The sequence below is a fragment of the Bombina bombina genome, chromosome 6 (assembly GCF_027579735.1).
Source record: "Bombina bombina isolate aBomBom1 chromosome 6, aBomBom1.pri, whole genome shotgun sequence".
Taxonomy (NCBI): Eukaryota; Metazoa; Chordata; class Amphibia; order Anura; family Bombinatoridae; genus Bombina; species Bombina bombina.
Window position 1 is genome coordinate 187,978,130 of NC_069504.1, and position 21,377 is coordinate 187,999,506.

The 21,377-nt window shown below is 40.0% G+C and overlaps 1 protein-coding gene across 1 annotated transcript in view; it reads right to left on the minus strand.

Annotated features, from left to right (window-relative positions):
• Window positions 1–432: 432 nt before the first annotated feature.
• LOC128662764 (uncharacterized) overlaps window positions 433–21,377 on the minus strand; it is a 107,215-nt gene continuing 86,270 nt past the window's right edge. Inside the window, exon 2 of the transcript XR_008402809.1 lies at window positions 433–1,078. The gene's annotated coding sequence lies outside the window, so the exon portion shown is untranslated. The remainder of the gene's footprint in view (window positions 1,079–21,377) is intronic.

A 21,377-nucleotide genomic window follows, 5' to 3' on the forward strand; every position in this document is an offset into this window, starting at 1 on the left:
GTGTTCAGGGCTGTGGAGTTAACAGTGGCTTAGGATGTGTACCCAGTCTAGTCTGTGAGTGCGGTCCATTCCTGTGTTTTGTATTTACATAGGGGAGATTACAAAAGCCTGTGTCACCCTGATAGGTTCCCAGTTGGTTTATTTAAAAGTATGTATTGTGTGGGTGCTGATTTAAGGTTCCAGAAAGGGGGAGGCCTTGACGTGGTCCTGGGCTTGATCCTTTGGCGCCAACAAATGTAACTGACTTCCCCCAGTTTTGCTTTTAAACATTACAGAGTATCTGCTGGTGAGTGCCAGGTTTTCTGTGTGTTGTGTGTATATATATATATATATATATATATATATATATATATACGTGTATATATATATATAAATATATATATATATATATACACATATATATCTGTCAGGGTATCAGGAAGACATGAAATGCTAAATTAATCACACCTTTATTAAAAAATAACAAAAACTTTTAACGAGTCCAAAATCCAAATGGCAAACCAGGAGTCAAAGCCAGAGCAGGTAGTCAGACGAGCCGGGTCAGGAACCAAAGTGGGTAGTCAGACGAGCCAGGGTCAGGATCACAAAGGGAGATTAGGGGAAAATAGAGGACTTGTGGCATTTAAGCCAGTGCTGAATTAAACACTCCTCTTTATTAAATATATATTACAATCAATCCTGGAGAGATTTTCTGCCCTTCTTCAAATATATATTTTTTTCAGCTGCTCTTTGCTGGAGGGGTTGTGTTGCTCTACCATTCTTTTTAAAATACCCCAAAGGTGTTTTACTGGATTCAAGTCAGGTGGCATACTTGGCCAGGTCATAGTTTTCACTTGTTTCTCCTTTAGAAACTCCTGTGTGATTTTGGCAGTGTGCTTTGGATTGTTATCATGCTGGACTATTCGTCCTTTGCCAAACTTCTGGAGACTGGGAGTCATCTTGTCAGCCAGTATTTTGGTATATATCAGGATTTTATGGTGCCATCTATAAATGTCATCTCCCCAACACCTTTTGTAGTCATGCAGCCCATATTGTCAGACTTCCACCTCCGTGATTTCCTCCATGCCAAGGATTGAGTCTGTCATCAAAAATAAAGGTGGACATGCAGAGTATTGAAAAAAATAATAGATTTGAATGTCAGTAATGAAAGGTGCACTGACTTTTGTTGCATTAATTTCCTGCTTTGGGGCCGGTAATTTTAATATAGCAAATCTAAACTGTTAGTTTTTCATTTTACATAAGAGAAAATACCCTACTGTAAAACTTAGACATAATGCAGTTATTGTTAGGTTATACAATTTTGAATCATTTGACATTTAAAGGGACAGTAAACCTAAAAAATAATGTTATATAATTCTGCACATAGTGCAGTATTATATAACATTATTTTAGTGCTATCATTATTAAACCTTTTTTTCCATCCAATGGACCTTAGCAGGAAGTAAACAACGCATTCAGCTGTATTAGTTTCAAGTTAAATTTGAGCACCTTTTACCTCATATTTATTCGAGCAAAAAAAAAAAAGTTTAATTACCACTGTTTTATATGAATTATAGGAAAACAATGAGTGCAGATTCCCTTTAAATTCTAAAAAGTACCTTAATTGAATTAAAAACCTAGCGTAACAAATTTTCAAAGCCTGTATATTTAGAACTACAGACCCATTATACTCAGGACTACAAGCATGGAATAGCTTCTAAATGGAAAAACTGTACATTATTAATATGTTGTGACCTATTTGAGCAAAATACAGGCTCTTCAAATTACTGTATGTGTAAAATTCTAATATAGAAATTAACTTTCTTTTAACTTGTTTTGCTAAACAACTTTAATTGTTCTCTATAATCTAATTTATTCAGAAACATTTACTATACAGTCCCCAAAAATACAATGTAAATAATTTTTGGGATGTATACTTTTTATTTAAAGTAAACTGTATCACTTTTTTCACAAGGTATTCTAATTCATTTGAATTTATTCTTATTGACAGCATAGCACATTAATTAATTGTGCAGTATCCTCATTAGTAGTATTGTGCACTTCATTATGGCAAATTAGCTTCTGTGGTGTACTAACTAATCTACTCATATACAATTATTCAGTTGATGTATTTACGTTCCCTTCACTACACTAATTGAGCATGCAGTGCCACTAATTAATGCAATGTTCCACTTACCAGGAGCCATAAAGAATAAAGTCTGAAGAAAGGCGTGCTTCTAAAGCAAGTCAAGAAAGATGAGTGGTCATAATATGTGAATCATGTCATAATACTGGTAAATTGGAGAAACAAAACAGGAATGCTAATGCATGAAGCTAATAAGAGAATGGCTAAACTCATATAACCATATAAATGCATATATATTTCAAGAGACAGGAAACCTCAAGATTTTCTTTCATACAATTTTAAACTACTTTCCAATTTACTTTTATAATCAAATTTGCCTCATTATCTTATCTTATTATCCTTTGCTGAAGGAACAGCATTGCACTACTGGCAGCTAGCTGAACACATCTAGTTAGCCAATCAAAAGAGACAATGTGTGTAGGCACCAGTCAACAACTAGCTCCCACTAGTGTAAGATATGTGGGTATTTTTAAAAAAAAAAAGGGATACCAAGAGAGAGAAGCACATTTGAAAATACAAATGAATTTAAAAGCATCTTAAAAAATTACATATTTTATCTGAATAATGCAAGTTTAATTTTTACTTTCCTATCCCTTTATATATATATATATCCTATATAATAAAAGGCCAAGTGTGTTTGTCCGAAGCTGTCATGCGCAGTAGAGACTGTGCGCAAGGACAAAGACACTTAGCCTACTTCACCTGACATCTGGCATGGAGTGGGCGTGATGTGGGCGGGATTGGACGTGACATGGGCAGGGTCGGGAGTGGCATGGGCGGGGTCGGGTGTTATGTGGGCAGGGCCGGGTGTGACATGGGTGGGGCTTGGTCGGTTGTGGCTTGGGCGGGGCCGAATTCACAGTGAGAGATAGAGAGCTCTAAAGAGGGGGGATAGAGAGAGCAGAAGAGGGGGGATAAAGAGAAGGGGGAGATACAGCAAAAGAGAGGGGGGAGACAGTAAAAGAGATGGGGATAGAGCAAAAGAGGGGCATAGAGAGAGCAAAAGAGAGAGCAAAAGAGAGGGGGGAGAGAGAGCAAAAAGGGGGGGGAGAGAGCAAAAGAGAGGAAGAGAGACAGCAAAAGAGAGAGGGGACAGAGAGCAGAAGAGGGGGAGATAGAGTAAAAGAGGGGAGAGAGAGAGCACAAAAGAGGGAGAGAGAGAGAGAGCACAAAAGAGGGGGAGAGAGAGAGCGTCAAAGAGGGGGAGAGAGAGAGCGTCAAAGAGGGGGAGAGAGAGAGCTCAAAAGAGAGGGGGTAGAGAGAGCGCAAAAGAGAAGGGGGAGAGAGAGCATCAAAGAGGGGGAGAGAGAGAGCTCAAAAGAGAGGGGGGAGAGAGAGCGCAAAAGAGAAGGGGGAGAGAGAGGGCAAAAGAGAAGGGGGAGAGAACGAAAAAGAGAAGGAGTAGAGAGCGCAAAAGAGAGGGGGGAGAGAGTGCTAAAGAGAGGGGGAGGGAGAGCAAAAGAGGGGGGAGAGAGAGCAAAAGAGAGGGGAAAGAGCGCAAAAGAGAGGGGGGAGAGAGCGCAAAAGAGAGGGGGAGAGAGCACAAACGGGGGGGAGAGCGCAAAAGAGGGGGGAGAGAGAGCAAAAGAGGGGAGAGACCAAAAAAGGGGGAAGAGAGCAGAAGAGGGGCGGGGAAGAGAGAGCGCAAAAGAGAGGAGGGAGAGAGAGGGAGCAAGGGTTGGAACCGCGGTACTTAAAAAAATTGGCCCATGTACACAGGCTTTAGGACTAGTATATATATATATATATATATATATATATATATATATAGAAGAGGGCGGGGAAGAGAGAGCGCAAAAGAGGGGGGAGAGAGCGCAAAAGAGGGGGGAGAGAGTGCAAAAGAGGGGGAGAGAGAGCAAAAGAGAGGGGAAAGAGCGCAAAAGAGACGAGGGAGAGAGCGCAAAAGAGGGGGGAGAGAGTGCAAAAGAGAGGGGGGAGAGAGAGGGAGCAAGGGTTGAAACCGCGGTACTTAAAAAAATTGGCCCATGTACACAGGCTTTAAGACTAGTATATATATATATATATATATATATATATAGAAGAGGGGCGGGGAAGAGAGAGCGCAAAAGAGGGGGGAGAGAGCGCAAAAGAGGGGGGAGAGAGAGCAAAAGAGTGGGGAGAGAGAGCAAAAGAGAGGGGAAAGAGCGCAAAAGAGAGGGGGGAGAGAGCGCAAAAGAGAGGGGGGAGAGAGCGCAAAAGAGGGAGGGAGATCGCAAAAGAGGGGGGAGAGAGCGCAAAAGAGGGGGGGGGGAGTGCAAAAGAGGGGAGAGAGCAAAAGAGGGGGGAGAGAGCAGAAGAGGGGTGGCGAAGAGAGAGTGTAAAAGAGAGGGGGGAGTGAGAGGGAGCAAGGGTTGGAACCGCGGTACTTAAAAAAATTGGCCTATGTACACAGGCTTTAGGACTAGTATATATATATAGAAGAGGGGCGGGGAAGAGAGCGCAAAAGAGGGGGGAGAGAGCACAAAAGAGGGGGGGAGAGAGAGCAAAAGAGTGAGGAGAGAGAGCAAAAGAGAGGGGAAAGAGCGCAAAAGAGAGGGGGGAGAGAGCGCAAAAGAGAGGGGGGAGAGAGCGCAAAAGAGGGGGGAGAGCACAAAAGAGGGGGAGAGAGCGCAAAAGAGGGGGGGAGAGAGTGCAAAAGAGGGGAGAGAGCAAAAGAGGGGGGAGAGAGCAGAAGAGGGGCGGGGAAGAGAGAGTGCAAAAGAGAGGGGGGAGAGAGAGGGAGCAAGTGTTGGAACTGCCTGTACACAGGCTTTAGGACTAGTATATATATACATATATATATATATATATATATATATATATATATATATATATATATATATATATATATGTAAAGTACTGCAGCTTATGGTTCCACCAAAACCATATGGAGTACAGCATTTTCAAAATCCATAAGTACAGATGACAGATGGGAACATTTGTACACCATATTTGAAGTGGTGCTCTTGGTTGGGGAAAATGGGGGGAAAACAAACATATGTCAACCTTTCAAAAGTACTTTTCTTCATCTAGCCATCTACCCAGATCATTAATGTACAATTTTGAATTCACATAATTATTTTTGATTGCACATGTACAAATATGATTCTTTAAAAAGTGATTTCTTAATTTCTGCAAATTTTTATCATGCATGCCACACACTGTTGATTTAGGGGTTGCAATGTAGACATTTTATATGGGTGTCTTTGTGCTTTTCTTTGTGTCTCTATGAGTGTGTATGTATTTTTTTCTGTGGGTCTTTCTGTAAGGGTGGGTGAGTATGTCTTTGTGCTTTTTCTATGGGTGTTTCTGTGAGAGTTTGTGTATGTATGTCTTTGTGCTTTTTCTATGGATGCCTCTGTGAGGGTGGGTGTGTATGTCTTTGTGTGTTTTCTGTGGATGTCTCTGTGAGGGTGGATGTGTTTATGTATGTATGTCTGTGTTTTCTGTGGATGTCTCTGTGAGGGTGTGTGTATGTCTCTGTGTTTTCTGTGGGTGTCTCAATGAGGGTGTGTGTATATCTGTGCATTTTCTGTGGGTGTCTCTGTGAGGGTGTGTGTATGTCTTTGTGTGTTTTCTGTGGATGTCTCAGTGAGGGTGTGTGTTTATGTTTGTCCTTGTGTGTTTTCTGTGGGTGTCTGTGTATGTGTGTGTGTGTATGTCTGTGTGTGTTTTCTGAGGCTGTCTCTGTCAGTGTTTCCTTGGGTGTATGTGCAAGTTTGTGTTTGACTTTGTGTGTGTGTGTCTATTGTCTGTTTCTTTTTAGGACATTTTGACCTTACTACTGATTATTAACATCTTTTTACTGACTTTGAGACTAATGAGACCTTTCCGGGGAAGTCACCAATTCACCGTTTAACCTTTCAATTATTGTTTAGGCAGTTCAGGGCCCTTCCTTTGAGCCGCTGCATGCTGTTGTCATCATTTAGTTGGCATCTTCCTTGACAAAAAGATAATCAGAACTCCATATTTTGTTTTGTAAATCTCCTTTTTTGACAAAACTGTAGTCTACCTCATTACTTGTCAGGTCAATGTAAACAAGTGCTGAGTGTCTGTTTGGGTGTCTGTGTTTGAGTGTGTTTGTTTGTTTCTTTGCGTGTCTGCTAGAGTGTCAATATGTGAATCCTTATGTGTCAGTGTGTGTTTCAGTGTATGAGTGTGTCTGTGTGTTACTACCGTTACAACATTTCCAAGTTTGACTACACTTAAGAATAAAGTGCATATACATTTTAGTCATTTGTTTAAAAATAGCACATGTCAAAGGGGGGGGGGCTGATCAATGGTTAAGTCAGGGGACCCACAATTTCTAGTGGCGGCCCTGAGTGCGACTTGGGTGATTGACAGCCATGCTCTAGCATGCTCAACCAGGTGGACAGGTTTGCTGGAGCAAGCCTTTTTGCACATCCAGTATACTTAAATTACAATTACACCGTTTATATTTAAAATGAGCTATTCCTGTGCAATTTACATACAAATTTTACATTTTGATAAAATACGATTTTTGGTGAACAATTTTGTTACAATTTTTGATGCACTTTAACAATACAATTATTAATTTTCTATTTTTAAAATTACGATTTACTTTGTGCAGTTTTGTACTGTATTCAGTTTATACCCTTTAGTGAGACACCCTGTTTTCAGGGTAAAAAGCGGCTTTAGATCATTCCTCCAGGAAATTCTTAAAGCAACATTAAACCCAAACATTTTCTTTCATGATTCAGACAGAGGGGTCAATTTGTTAAGGTGCGGACGGACATGATACGCTGTATCGTATCATGTACGCCACACATCGATAAATGCGATTTATCATTGCACCAGCAATCCTATCAGCCAATCGGAATTCGAGGGATGCCATCTTGGATGACGTCATTTAAAGGACCAGCCATTCGTCGGGTAGTCGTCGGCCTAGAAGGATGTTCCGCGCCGGAGGTCTTCAAGATGGAGCAGCTTATCGCCGGAAGGATGAAGATAGAAGATGCCGCTTGGATGAAGATGTCTGCCGGTCCGGATGTCCTCTTCTGCCCTGAAAGGATGAAGACTTCTGCCGGTCCGGATGTCCTCTTCTGCCCCATCGGATGACCACTGGTGCCTGGCTGGGTGAAGACGGCTCAAGGTAGGGTGATCTTCAATGGGGTAGTGTTAGGTTTTTTTAAGGGGGGATCGGGTGGGTTTTAGAGTAGGGGTGTGTGGGTGGTGGGTTGTAATTTTGGGGTGTATTGTATTTCTTTTTTTTACAGGTAAAAGAGCTGATTATTTTGGGGCAATGCCCCACAAAAGGCCCTTTTAAGGGCTGGTAAAAGAGCTGATTACTTTGAGTTATTTTATTAGGGGCTTAGATTAGGTGTAATTAGATTAAACTTCTTGTAATATTTTTTTTTTGTAATTTAGTGTTTGTTTTTTGTAATATAGTTTAGTTTATTTAATTGTATTTTATTTTAGATAATTGTAGTTAATTTATTGAATTAATTTATTAATAGTGTATTGTTAGGTGTATTTGTAACTTAGGTTAGGTTTTATTTTACAGGTAATTTTGTAATTATTTTAACTAGGTAGCTATTAAATAGTTATTAGCTATTTAATAGCTATTTTACCTAGCAAAAAATAAATACAAAGTTACCTGTAAAATAAATATAAATCCTAAAATAGCTACAATGTAATTAATAATTATATTGCAGCTATCTTATTTATTTTATAGGGAAGTATTTAGTTTTAAATAGGAATAATTTAGTTAATAATATTAATATTATTTATATTTATTTAAATAATAATTAAGTTAGGGGGTGTTAGGGTTAGACTTAGGTTTAGGGGATAATACATTTAATGTAAGTGGCGGTGTTGTAGGGGGGTCAGATTAGGTGGTAATACATTTAATGTAGGTGGCGGTGGTGTAGGGGGGTCAGATTAGAGGTTAATATATTTATTGTAGGTGGCGGCGGTGTAGGAGGGTCATATTAGGGGGTAATACATTTAATGTCTGTGGCGGCGGGGTCCGGGAGAGGTGGTTTAGGGGTTAATACTAGGATAGGTTTATTGCGGTGTGGGCTATGGCGGTTTAGGGGTTAATAATTAGGCTTATTGCGCTGTGGGGGGTTGTCGGTCTAGGGGTTAATACATTTATTATTAGGAGTGGGAGGGGGGATTGCGGATATATATATAAAATATATTTTTGGGAGGCGTGTTTGACAGTTACGGGAGATTTAATATTTTAGTTAATTTTTTTAGGCGCAGGCAGTTTCTAAAGTGCCGTAAGTCACTGGCGACTCCAAAAATGTGTAGTTACGCTTATTTCTGGACATCGCTAGTTTGTCCGACTTACGGCACTTTAGCAACTGCCGGCGTGGTATATGTAATACCCCGATGTGCAAGGTGAACCTACGGGCGGTGCGGGTTCCCTCGCTTGCACCGAAAACTACGCCGTATATCGGATCGCGCCCCTGATCATCGGGCCCTTAGACTTGATTCAATAATAACTCTTTTCCATTCCCATCTCCATATCACAGCCTTGTGATCTTATTGGAGCTCCACAGTATTATTTAGTTGTGATGTGTTATTTTTTAAATTAATTGTGTATAACAGGATTTAAGAGTTTTCCACTATGTAAATTTTCTGATATAAATCTTTTACAGAGGAAGGGTGCTTAAACAAACAGAAAGTTCAAGGTTTATGATAATATAATAATCCAATTTAAATTTGTAAGAAGTTGCATTAAAGAAGAATATCTAAAGGGGATATATATATATATATATATTTGCGTGAAATCAGAATAATATTTAATGCAATTGTTATAAAATTGGAAGTATGTGTTGGCTTTTTCATTATGAGACAGATAGAGCTAGAGAGAGAAAGGGAGATAGAGATAGATAAGTTCTCTCGATACTTAGAGATTATTGAAATCAGCCAAAAGTGTTAAAAAAATATACATTTTAAAATTAAAATGCTACATTAGATGTTCAAATATTATACTCTATATTTGAAATATGGACAATTTGAGGCTATTAGTATCTGGTATCGAGTATCAAAAAATAAAAATAGGAACCAATATTGGCAATCAAGAAATTATTATAATGGCCCATCTTTGATTAAATAGATAGATCGATAGATAGATAGATAGATAGATACAGTTGTAATAAAAAAATGTCAACCTCCATTGTAAATCAGGTTTAGTGTCAAATTTTACAGACTTTCGGCAGTTTGCAATGAACAAATAAAACAAAAGCAATTGAAATAGCTCAACACAATGAATGCTTCAAGTGGTTTCCCCAAATTCAACTGAAAATACAACTTTTAATGAATTCTGCAGTCTCAAAATTATTCAACCCCCTGAATAGAATCCCTCACAACAGCACAAATATGCCAAACAAGTTTTGCATCAAGCACACCTAATGCAACTAATCAAGGGCTTAATTATTTGCACCAGGTGTGCTTGAGCTAGGCCACATGAAATACCTGAACTAGTTAGGGGGTTTATAAGTGTCATGTTTGACTGCATGTTAGAAATGTGGCTAAGTCAAAAGAATAGTCAAAAAAGTTGAGAAGAGATCATCACCCTTTACAAACAAGGAACAGGATACACCATTGGAAGCATAGTTTGCAAGCTCAAAGTTAAAAGAACAGTGGTTACACTACCTGGACGGGCAGAAAAAGGAAGCTATAAACAGCTGCAAACAGATTTCTGAAAAGGCAGGTTGAGAAAAACCCTTGAGTGACTGTCTGCAATAGACCTCGAGCAAGACTTAGTGGCATCAGGCACTGAGGTTTTAGTTTGCACAGTAAGGCGCGTACTAAACGCAGAAGGTATCCTTGCCAGAACACTAATACGTGCACCACTACTGACCAAAAAGCACAATCAGTGCTGCGGAATCTGTTGGCGCTCTACAAATACCTGATAATAATAATAAGAAAAGTCAGCTCCAATATGCTCAAAATCATATAAATAAGCCACAGCAGTTTTGGGACTCTGTTCTGTGGAGTGATGAAACAAAATTGGAACATTTTGGCCCGTTGGATTAGCGGTATGTCTGGAGGAAGAAGAATGAAGCATACACTGAAAAGAACACTGCCTACAGTTAAGCATGGTGGTGGCTCAGTGATCCTCTGGAGCTGCTTTGCATCCTCTTGCAATGGAAACCGGCAGTATGTGGAAGGCAAGATGGATTCATTGAAGTATCAGGAAATCCTAGGAGAAAACATCATGCTATCAGGGCCGGCCTTAGGGCAAGGCAAGCGAGGCGGCCGCCTTGGGCCCAGCGATTAGGGGAGCCCCGCCATGCTGGTGCAAACTGTTTTGTTTTTTTATGCAATTTTAAAAAAAAAATGTTGCACTATTTTTTTTTCTTATTATCATTTTTGGTGCGATTATTATTATTTTTTTTGACAGGAGGCAGTTACTAACAGTTAGCGCGGGAGGAAGTAGTTTCCTTTCCCTGCGCCTGGACACAACACGGCTGTCTCTGTTAGACTCAGTCAGTGTGAGGGCATTGCTTGCTGGCAGCTGCAGCCTGCAGTCACTGTCAGAGCAGAGAGAGCTTTTGGTCCCAGTGGTCCAGACAGGTGACAGCCTACAACATCATGATCATTCCAGACCTCAAAACAGTCCTGCACGGTGCTGCACCTTTATCCCCACAGATCTTGATCTGCACATCACATCAGAGAATGGTAAGTTCCTCTGGGTCCCAATCGGTCCTCTTTCTGTCCTGTCTCACATTAGGCAGCTCCCAGAGCTAATTGCCTAAGGGCACCCCTGCAGGGGGGGCACAAATTTGCTGCATTATATATATACCCCATTTTATTTTATTAATGGAAAATTTTTATATATTTATTTCCCCTGCACAGGCTATAATCATGCCACGTGAGGTGAGGATGTAGAGGGAGGTGGGCAGAGTAAGGGTGCCATGTAGCTTGTAGGAGCAGCATGTAGGAGCCTTGATGCAATTGAACAGATGGAGGCAGCTTGTCATGGTCAGAGCAGGAGAGGTATCTGGTGAGAAGGAAAAAGTTTTTTAAACTGTATTATCATCACAGACATTCCTCCCTGCCGATAACCTCTACTGTGCAGCACTGCATTACTTTGTTTTGAGAAGGAAAAAAAAGCTTTACAACTGCTGCTGTACGGGGAAGAACGGTCCTGGTTCACACATGACTGCACAGGGACTCACAATATGAGTCACTTTTATTGTGTAGACAGTTGTGAAGTGAAGCAGAAGTTGTTTTTAAGTAATAAAGTTCTGCATCATAGAGGTTATCTGAAGCACAGAAGTTTCTAATGATAGAGGTGTACTAGTAAAAGTCCATGCTGTATTTTTTAGATGCAAAATTTATGGCCCCTAAGCAATTAACTTGTGTGTGTAGCAAGATCATGTGTGTGATCACTTTTAAGTTAGGCTGCAAGAGAAACTTATTTGGAATTGTGTTTATTCTAGCAGGTAAAATGCACAGTCATATATACAGTCACTATACTGGGAACTATCCTTTGGGAGCACATACAGTACACATACTATATAACTGTACAGTCAGTATGTGCTCCCATTTGCTGGTTATCTGCAGTGTCTGGAAAGAAGTGAAGCTTAGATTATTGCACACAGATTTATCTATTCTCCAGCGCATAATATTACATGACATTATATTGTCACTTGATTTGAGTGTGTGACAAGTCTTCTCTGTGCCGCAATACAAGTGTGAGTGAAATTACCTACTCTGTCATTTGTGCGACAATGTAATATGTCACAATATGTGTGTAAGAGACAGACTATAGGCATGTTTATGCTCCTAGATGCGATGAACTTATGGTCTGCTAGTAACTTTATACTGAATACAATGTGCTTTCCAGTCCCTTCTCTGACTATGTGCATGTGTGTGGGCTGGTTGTGTGTGTGTGTGTGTGGGGGGGGGGGGGGGCTGGCTGTGTGTATGGGCTAGCTGGCTGTGTGTGTGTGTGGGCGGGCTGGCTGTGTGTGTTGGCTGGCTGTGTGTGTGTAGGCTGGCTGGCTGTGTGTGTGGGCTGGCTGTGTGTGGGCTGGCTGTGTGTGTGTGTGTGTGTGTGTGGGCTGGATGTGTGTGTGTGGGCTGGTTGTGTGTGTGTGAGGGGGCTGGCTGTGTGTGTGTGGGCTGGCTCTGTGTGTGTGGGGGGCTGTGTGTGTGGGCTAGCTGTGTGTTTGTGTGGAGGGGGCTGGCTGTGTGTGTGGGGGGGCTGGCTGTGTGTGTGTGTGGGGGGGGGGGGCTGGCTGTGTGTGTGGGGGGGGCCTGTGTGTGTGTGTGGGGGGGCTGGCTGTGTGTGTGGGCTGGCTGTGTGTGGGGGGCGCTGTGTGTGTGTGGGGTGGCTGTGTGTGAGTTGGGGGGCTGTGTGTGTGGGCTGTGTGTGTGGGCTGGCTGGCTGTGTGTGTATGTGGGCTGGTTGTGTGTGTGTGAGGGGGGGCTGTGTGTGTGGGGGGGGTGGCTGTGTGTGAGTGCTGGTTGTGTGTGTGTGCTGGCTGTGGCTGTGTGTGTGGACTGTGTGTGGGCTGGCTGGCTATGTGTGTATGTGGGCTGGCTGGCTGTGTGTGTGTGGTCTGGCTGTGTGTGTGTGGTCTGGCTGTGTGTGTGGGGGGGCTGGCTGTGTGTGGGGGGGCTGGCTGTGTGTGTGTGGGGGCTGGCTGTGTGTGTGTGTGTGTGTGTGGGCTGGCTGTGTGTGTGGGGGGGCTGGCTGTGTGTGTGGGGGGGCTGGCTGTGTGTGTGGGCTGTGTGTGTACACTTGTTTATGTATATATCTGTGTACCTGTGTATGTGTCTGAGTGTGTGGATGTATGTGTATATAAGTATCTCTGTGTGTGTGTATTATATCTGTGTGGTACAGTGCATTACCCCATTTCTTTTAAGTATTTTTTGTTCTGGGTAGAGGCCCTGCGCTGTCAATTTGCCTAGGGACCTGCACTTGCTAGGGCCGGCCCTAGTGTCTCTGTAATGTTCTTGTTATCATAAGAAAACCCATAAAAATAAGGCCCACTTCAACTCAACTATTCCTAATTGTCAGCATAATTTGTCATTATATACATAAACAGTTGTTCCAATAGTACAAATGGTATATTGCCATAAATACAATGTTATAGTGCTCCACATTAGTGGATTTATATATTTTTTTTTTATATATAAAATGTTGTGCATTACCTTAAATGATTTTTCTCCTGTTTTTATTAATTTTAAAAGCTGCAGGGTTAGGGGTGAAGATTGGGTGGGTTAGGGGCGGAGACTGGACGGGGTTGGGGCAGAGATTGGGCAGAGTTGGTGCGGAGACTGGGCGGGGAGAAAGGGGCCCCATTTTGTAATCCTGCCTTGGGCTCCACAATGTCTAGGGCCGGCCCTGCATGCCATCAGTGAGGAAGCTGAAGCTTGGGCGTCAACAGGACAATGATCGCAAGCATAACTCAAATTCCACCAAGGCTTGGTTGCAGAAGTCCTGGAAGATTTCACAGTAGCCATCACAGTCACTTGATCTAAACCCCATAGAAAATCTCTGGTGGGATTTGAAGAAGGCAGTTGCAGCACAGAAACCCAAGAATATTACTGAACTGGAGGCCATTGCTCATGAGGAATGGTCTAAGATTCCTCAGGAACGCTGCCAGAAACTGGTGTCTATTAATGCATCTTGTTTGCAACAGGTCATAACAGCAAAAGGGTGCTCTACTAAGTACTAAAGATAATTGCAGTGAAAGGGTTGAATAATTTAGAGACTGCAGAATTCATTAAAAGTTACATTTTCAGTTGAATTTGGGGAAACCACTTGAAGCATTCATTGTGTTGAGCTATTTCAATTGTGTTTGTTTGATTTGTTCATTGCAAACAGCTGAAAGTCTGTAATTTTTAAATAAACCCCATTTGCAATGGGGGTTGAATCATTTTAATTACAACTGTATATAGATTGATCGATAGATTATGATAGATAGATAGATACATACATACATACATACATAAATACATACATACATACATACATACATGCATAGATGATAGATAGTGTATGTGTGTGCATGTGTGTGTGTTTGTGAGCGTGTGTGTTTGTGTGTGAATGTGTGTTTGTGTGTGAATGTGTGTTCATTATTCTTTTATTTTTAAAGCATTAAAATACTGCTTATTGGTGTGTAAATCCTATAAAAAGCAGGTGACAATAATTTTAGCAGAAGAGGTGACAAGCTAATCAAATTAAATTCAGTATGTCCTTTTATAATCTGTTTTCACCTAAATTTGTTTTCATTTTTCTTCTGCTTTACAGTATAAATAATAGGTGCAGGTTAAAAAATGACTTGAAGCTTGCTTTTAAACCAGAGGTAAATTAATTTGAAACCTAAACCTCCATGCACGTATCATTAATGTTCTACTTGATTTGAGTGAAATAGATAATGTGTTGTGTACAGCAGCACACAAAATTACTCTATAATGTCTATTTAAATAAGCTATTGTACCTAATGTCATGTTGTAATATATGCTCAATGGCTTACAATGATTTACTTGCAGTTAGAAAACAATATGTGATGCATTATTGCACATAAAATGATAGGAAATGACTTCAATTTTATTAAATGTCCACTTTCCAGTTACATACCGTCAGGCACATATTTTTTATTCACACTTCTTTTCCTTTATCTGTTGTTGACATTACCTGCTTAACTCATTCATTACTCAGAGGAATTTTAAACTCCTGAACACTATCATCTCTGTGTAGGTATTTAAAATATCATTTTAAAACTTGATATTAATAAAAAGGATTTATCTGTTTTAGAAGGGAAAATACGTGTCTTAGGAATTCACAGACAAGGAAAGATATGATTAAATAGGAGGGAAATCAGTTTTATAACATACACATAAAACAAAATTATTCTTGTGTAGGTTTATATGTTTTATTTTCGGTCAGACAGACAAAGGCCCCATTCCAAGCCATAACAGTTTGCTGTGCAAAAATTCCATATTCAAGTTTTTGTCTCCTTTTTATGACATTCCAATCCATTGGAAGTGCCACCATTAAAATAAATTAAAGGGACATAAAACAAGTTGGGATAGAGACAAAATATAATAATATGTACTTTAATTACTTTATCTGCAAATTTTTACTTCAGTGCCTCGCCTTTAACCCTTTATTTTAAGTTTCTGAATTGTACAGTTCTAACTGCCCCCACACACACATTTCCTTCTATGGCTGTATCTATATCTACCATTGATTTGGTAGAATGCAAGATTTTAACACTCATGGGGGCCGATTTATCATTGGTTTGTTCGACATGATTCGCTCAGCGGATCATGTCCAACAGACATCGATGAATGCCGACAGCATACGCTGTCGGCATTTATCATTGCACAAGCAGTTCACCAGAACTGATTGTGCAATGCCGCCCCCTGCAGTTTCACGGCCAATCAGCCACTAGCCAAGGGTGTCAATCAGCCCGATCATATAGGATTAGGTGGATTGATGTCCGCAGCCTCAGAGCAGGTAGACAAGTTATGGAGCAGCAGTCTTTAGACAGGGGCATCAAGCTCCATTCAGAGCTTGATAATTTGGCCCCATTATTTGCTGGAGCATGCCTAAAAGCAAATAAGCTGCTGTGAACTCAGTCGAAATACAATGCCTGTGTTTCTGATGCTAAACACTGATAACGGGGTGGATCAGACTACTCCAGACAGCATGGCTATGTTAGTAATTTGGCTTATTTTTGAAAATTATTTTAAAATATTTGCCAGCTATTTTAAACAATTTCTTAATGCAAACTATTTTACTTACCCCTTTTAGGATATGCACAGATCTCAACATGTTTTATGACACTTTAAGACATCTTACGTATATAATAATAATTTTCGTGGGAGTTTTCATTCATGTACACAAAATCAAATCTAATGTAACCAATGCAAAAGGAATATATGGCAGCTAATTGACCCATTATTGATGATAACTTGAATGTTGTTTAATTTATCCAATCAAGCTATGAGGGAGGTTCAAGTGAGGATCAGGCATCTGAAATTGAAAATCAAGCAGAAATAGCATGTGCCTCAGTTTCCATTAATGTTCCCTCAAAAGGTATATTAAAGAGTTCTGTTCAGCAAGGAGCAAAACCAAAATCAAAATCAGGGCTTAATCAGTTACAGCTCTCTAAACCACAGGTTTTTCAGGGGGCTCAGGACCCACCGGAAGGGGGGGGGGAGGGGGGAAACACATTGTGAGAAATTCAAACCCCCAAATACGAGATCAGGATCAACAGAGATATCCTGTGAGAACCACCAGAACCAGGAAACAAAACAAGTATGTTTAGACGCTGTTATTAATATCTCCAAATATTGTCTGACTGGCTTTGAACGTAAGGTTCTTAGTTATGGTCTTGGATTTGTGCCAGCCAAGAAGTTTGATCTTTTTCAAACAATTGTTGATGTTAACAAATTGATTAGGGACCTTACAGTTCATAAATACTTTTCAGGTTCAGAGCACAACACTGAAGCTCTGGATATGGGAACTATTTTGCCAGATATTGGGGAAACAGGCAATTTGGACTTTATTGATACTTGTACACTCATGTCCCTCGAAAGCTTGTCTAATGAGGGTGATATGGGAGCAATCAGTTCTGTAACCAATGTTCCTAAATTCAGGTCACCATCTACCTTCTATCCCATGCAAGTGCGGGGCAAGGCGCTTGAAGTGTTTCACAAGAGAGTGGTGGAGGATCTCACTAAATTGTCCATGACGGCCACAGTGGGACCCCATAATCTTTCCTTAAAGGAAAAATCAGCTTTAACTGATCTAAAAAACAATGATCAGATTGTGATAAAGCAATCTGACAAGGGTGGCAATGTGGTTGTCATGGACAAAGATTATTATGTGACAGAGGCCCTTCGCCAGCTAAATGATAGTGACACATACTTTGAATTACCAGGTAATCCAACTTTGAAATACTCGAATGAACTACGACATTGGGTGGATGAAGCGGTGGAAGATGGGATTATTGATCATGCAACTGCAGACACTATGATGGTTATTAATACAGTTGTTCCCATCTTCCACCACTTACCCAAGGTACATAAGAGTATTGTAAATGTGAAAGGTAGGCCAATTGTGGCCGGTATTGGCTCCCTACTTGAGCCACTTTCTAAGTGGGTAGATCATTTTCTTCAACCCATGGTGAAAAGGCTACCAAGTTATATCAGGGATACCACTCAGGCCATGTGTGTAATGGAAGATGTGGCCTGGAGAAAGGAATATAGTTGGTTGACGATTGACGTTGTTTCCCTGTACTCATCTATCCCTCATACACATGGCTTGAGGGCAATTGAATTCTATTTAGATCTATATACAGATCTTTCGGATAGAACGAAGGAGTTCATTGTGGGGTCAGTCAAATTTCTGCTTGAACACAATTTTTTCATGTTTCAGGGTCGTTACTACCTCCAGAGGTGTGGGACCGCTATGGGGGCTAAATTTGCCCCCTCTTACGCCAACCTCTTTATGGGGTGGTGGGAGAGGTCCCACATCTATGGAGGTAGTGGTACGAATCCTTCTGATCAGGTTATTAAGTATGTACGTTATATTGATGACCTGCTTTTGATCTGGTCAGGTGACTATGTTTCTGCCATGAGTTATGTGGAATATTTGAACACCAATGAAGTAGGTATCCAGTTCACCTTTGAGTGGAATAAAACGGATATCTGCTTTTTGGATATCACCCTCAAGGGTATCCCAGATGCGAATAAGGTTGTTTCTTCTCTCTATAGGAAACCCATTGCTGGTAACACCGTGCTACACGCTAAAAGTAGTCACCCGAAGCATGTCTTTGACGGTATAGCCAAGGGCCAATTTATGAGGGTGCGACGCAATTGTACCCAGCAATGTGATTTCCAGAAGGAGAGTAAGGACTTGAGCAAGAGACTCAGACAAAGAGGCTATCCGCGAGAGGTTGTGTATAAGGCCCAGTCTGAGGTAGATAAAATGGACAGGGCATCTTTGCTCAGAGGACCTCCAAGAAATAGGAAGCATCTATCTACTGGTACCAAACCTAAATTTGTCACACAGTTTTCGAATCAGTACGGAGATGTTTGTAATATTATTGCAAAAAATCTTCCGATACTGATGGGTGACAAAAAATTGAGGGGCAAGGTTGAAGATGGCTGTATGTTTGTAGCGAGACGAGCTGCCACGTTGGGAAACATACTGTCTCCAAGTTTGCTCAAAGAGCCAATTGTTAACAATTCATGGTTAACGCATGAGGGTACCTATAGATGTGGCAGACGTACTTGCACCTCCTGTGATCACATCAGAGTGGGTAGATCATTTGTATCAAGCCAGTCTGGTGAAACATTTAATACTAAGGGATGTATCAATTGTAAGAGTACTTACATAGTTTATCTTATACAGTGTACATGCTGTTTGAAATCCTATGTAGGTAGAACCACTAGGGATGTTGGTACAAGGATCAGGGAGCATTTATCCTATATCTCTGGTGAGAAGCCGTGCTCGGCTCTTTCTAGGCATTTTTTGGATATACACTATGGTGATGTAGCAACTTTCAAGTGGCAAGCGATAGAGCAAATTCCTAAATCCCCTAGGGGAGGTGATAGACTATCATCTCTGTGCAGACAGGAAACCTACTGGATATTTAAGTTAAATTGCTTGGTGCCAGTGGGTTTCAATTCTGAACATGACATTCTAAACTTTTGGCACAGATAAGTCAGTCACCATCTGTGTTTAAGATTTAAGTTGAATTAACAATAGTCTTTATATTAACACTACTTTGAACTGTAGGCACAGATAAGTTAGTGACTACACATTTGATCTTTACATTGGTACCGCTTTCAGCATTATGAGTTATATGGTATTCAATGTGCAATGTAATATCACAATGTATAGTATTATTATTTGGAACTTTTTCACTATAAATTGGTGTTTTTTAGACCTCACTATATATTTCTATAAATTGCAGGTTACGTTGTAACTTTTACTACCATATGTAGTTTATACACTCTTTTTGAGTTTACTCGTCATTGCTGTTAGAGGCAGTCTATAACAAGGTAATTTATTAATTACTTTTGCAGTTTCTAACATAGGATATATTGACTATTTAATGCAAATTAATACAATTGAGTCTATTCCGTTTTGAAATACCTAACTGCTATATAACTGTGTTCATGATATTAATGTGAATATAATCCATTGTGTCTATTCCATTTTTTGACATACCTAACTGTTATATAACTGTGTCTATGTTATCTCTGTTATCAAATATCTGTTTTTTGACAAATTTTAGGTCTATATATTGTCTATAGGTTCTCAACTTATTACACAGCATTACATTTATATGTTTTGTAGGTGTTTATTACGCAGCATTTGTTATTAACCAATCAGTGTGTTTTTAACCCTTTTTAAGGGTAGCAACATGTGTGTACAATTATGTCTATGATTACGGTCCTGTGTGACCGAAACCGGTCAGACGTTTCAGCTTGGCTGCGTTTGGTTTGTCCTGTTTTTTGTCTCCTATTTTAACCAACATGGATTAAAGCTTATTTCATTTAATATAAGTGTGAGAATCAGTTATTTTTTCTCTTTTTTATCCAATAATATTGTTTTATGATGTATGTATTTTTAAAATTATTGAAAACAGTTGACGGGGCTTACACGGTATTAAGACACTAAAAAACACATGGTACCGGGATTTTCTAAAGGGATGTAATAGCCATGACTATAAAAAATTAACAATGTGAACACATTTGAACAGCTTTTCTGATGGATTGGAATTAAACCCAAAGGGAGATCAGATAATTTTAATACTATGGGCCCCATTTATTAAAAGCTGGACTGACAAAGTTTGCTCCCAGGAAAACTATCCACCTGGGTTTGTGGCTAGTGGGCAGAAGACACTGCCCAAATGTAACAATGCACAAGCATTGGAATGATATGTATAGTTTAACTCCGCCATTCTTTAGATGGCAGAGAGGCTAACACCACAGCTATTTTACTAGTGTTTTATGTCCGCTCACACAAGTCTCAAATGCTGAGGGCCCAAAGCTGCAGCTTCATAAATGGGGCCCTATAATACTTCATAGATAAAAATATCATCTTTTTTCTAAGTGAATTTAGGAAACTATGTCTATTTTAGACATGAACACAGAAATAGACCTCTGTGTTTCTCACATTCCATACAATGGAGTAGCCAAATATATTTAAAACTTAATAAAAGCAAGTAAATGACAGTCCACCAAAAAAAAGCAGCTAGAAAGATTCTCATCTACACATATGCATTTCTCATCTACACATATGCATTTCTCATCTACACATATGCATTTCTCATCTACACATATGCATTTTGTGTAGTCCCTTGCACTTGGTCATTGATTAATACTGATCATTTTCAACTCATATAAAAACACATTTAATTAAAAACACCTGTGTACAAAACTTTAACTCCTTACGTATTACAAGCATGTCAGTTAGGTTGGCCTTAAGAAACACATAAATGTTTACTTTACATAATTCTTTTCCATGAAGATATTACTCATAATGTAAATGAAATAATCTGATATAACTGAATTTTAAAAAAAACTCTAGGGACTGAATTAAATTTTTTTTTTATTAACTAGACATGTATTTAAACAAATAGATTCCCATTTGTTTCCATATTAATTCCTCATGGGACCATAGTATTAAAAGAGAAAATCCATGGAACATGATCAATAGCTTGTGCTCTTTAAATGGATGAGTCTGAAGCTAGATCGATTTTTAAATGTTTTGCCACCAAATGAACACATCAGTGTTTTCTGTATCTCTGTATTTGAAATCTCTTTTGGTTCTTCCTGCATATTGTTTACAGGTAGAAAGGTATTTAATATGTGTAGAATTACAATTCAAACTATAGGAAGATATTTATTTCTATGCATGTGGGCAAGATTCTCATAGTGAGAACCTGTCTGCATGCCTTCAGGGCCTCCAGAGCAGCATATGCTGTTGGAATTTAGGATTGCATGAGCAATGACTTGTGCAACCCTGCCCCCTGCTTTCACGCAACCAATAGAGTGAGAGCAGGGCTTGTCAGTCATTACAGACAAATGAGTTTGGATTGTCTGAAATTCGCAACCTCTGAGGTTGCAGATATGTTAAGAAGCGGCCTGCTTCATGAATTGGGTGAAGCTTCATGAAATGGGTCCTATATCTAGTTTTGTACTCTTTGCCTGTGGCACTAAAGCAAAAAGTGTCTGCATTTTGTATAAAAATATAGGTTTAACACTAATTGGCTCTACATTGAAAAAACAAAAAATACTACTTAACCAGGTGGATCTC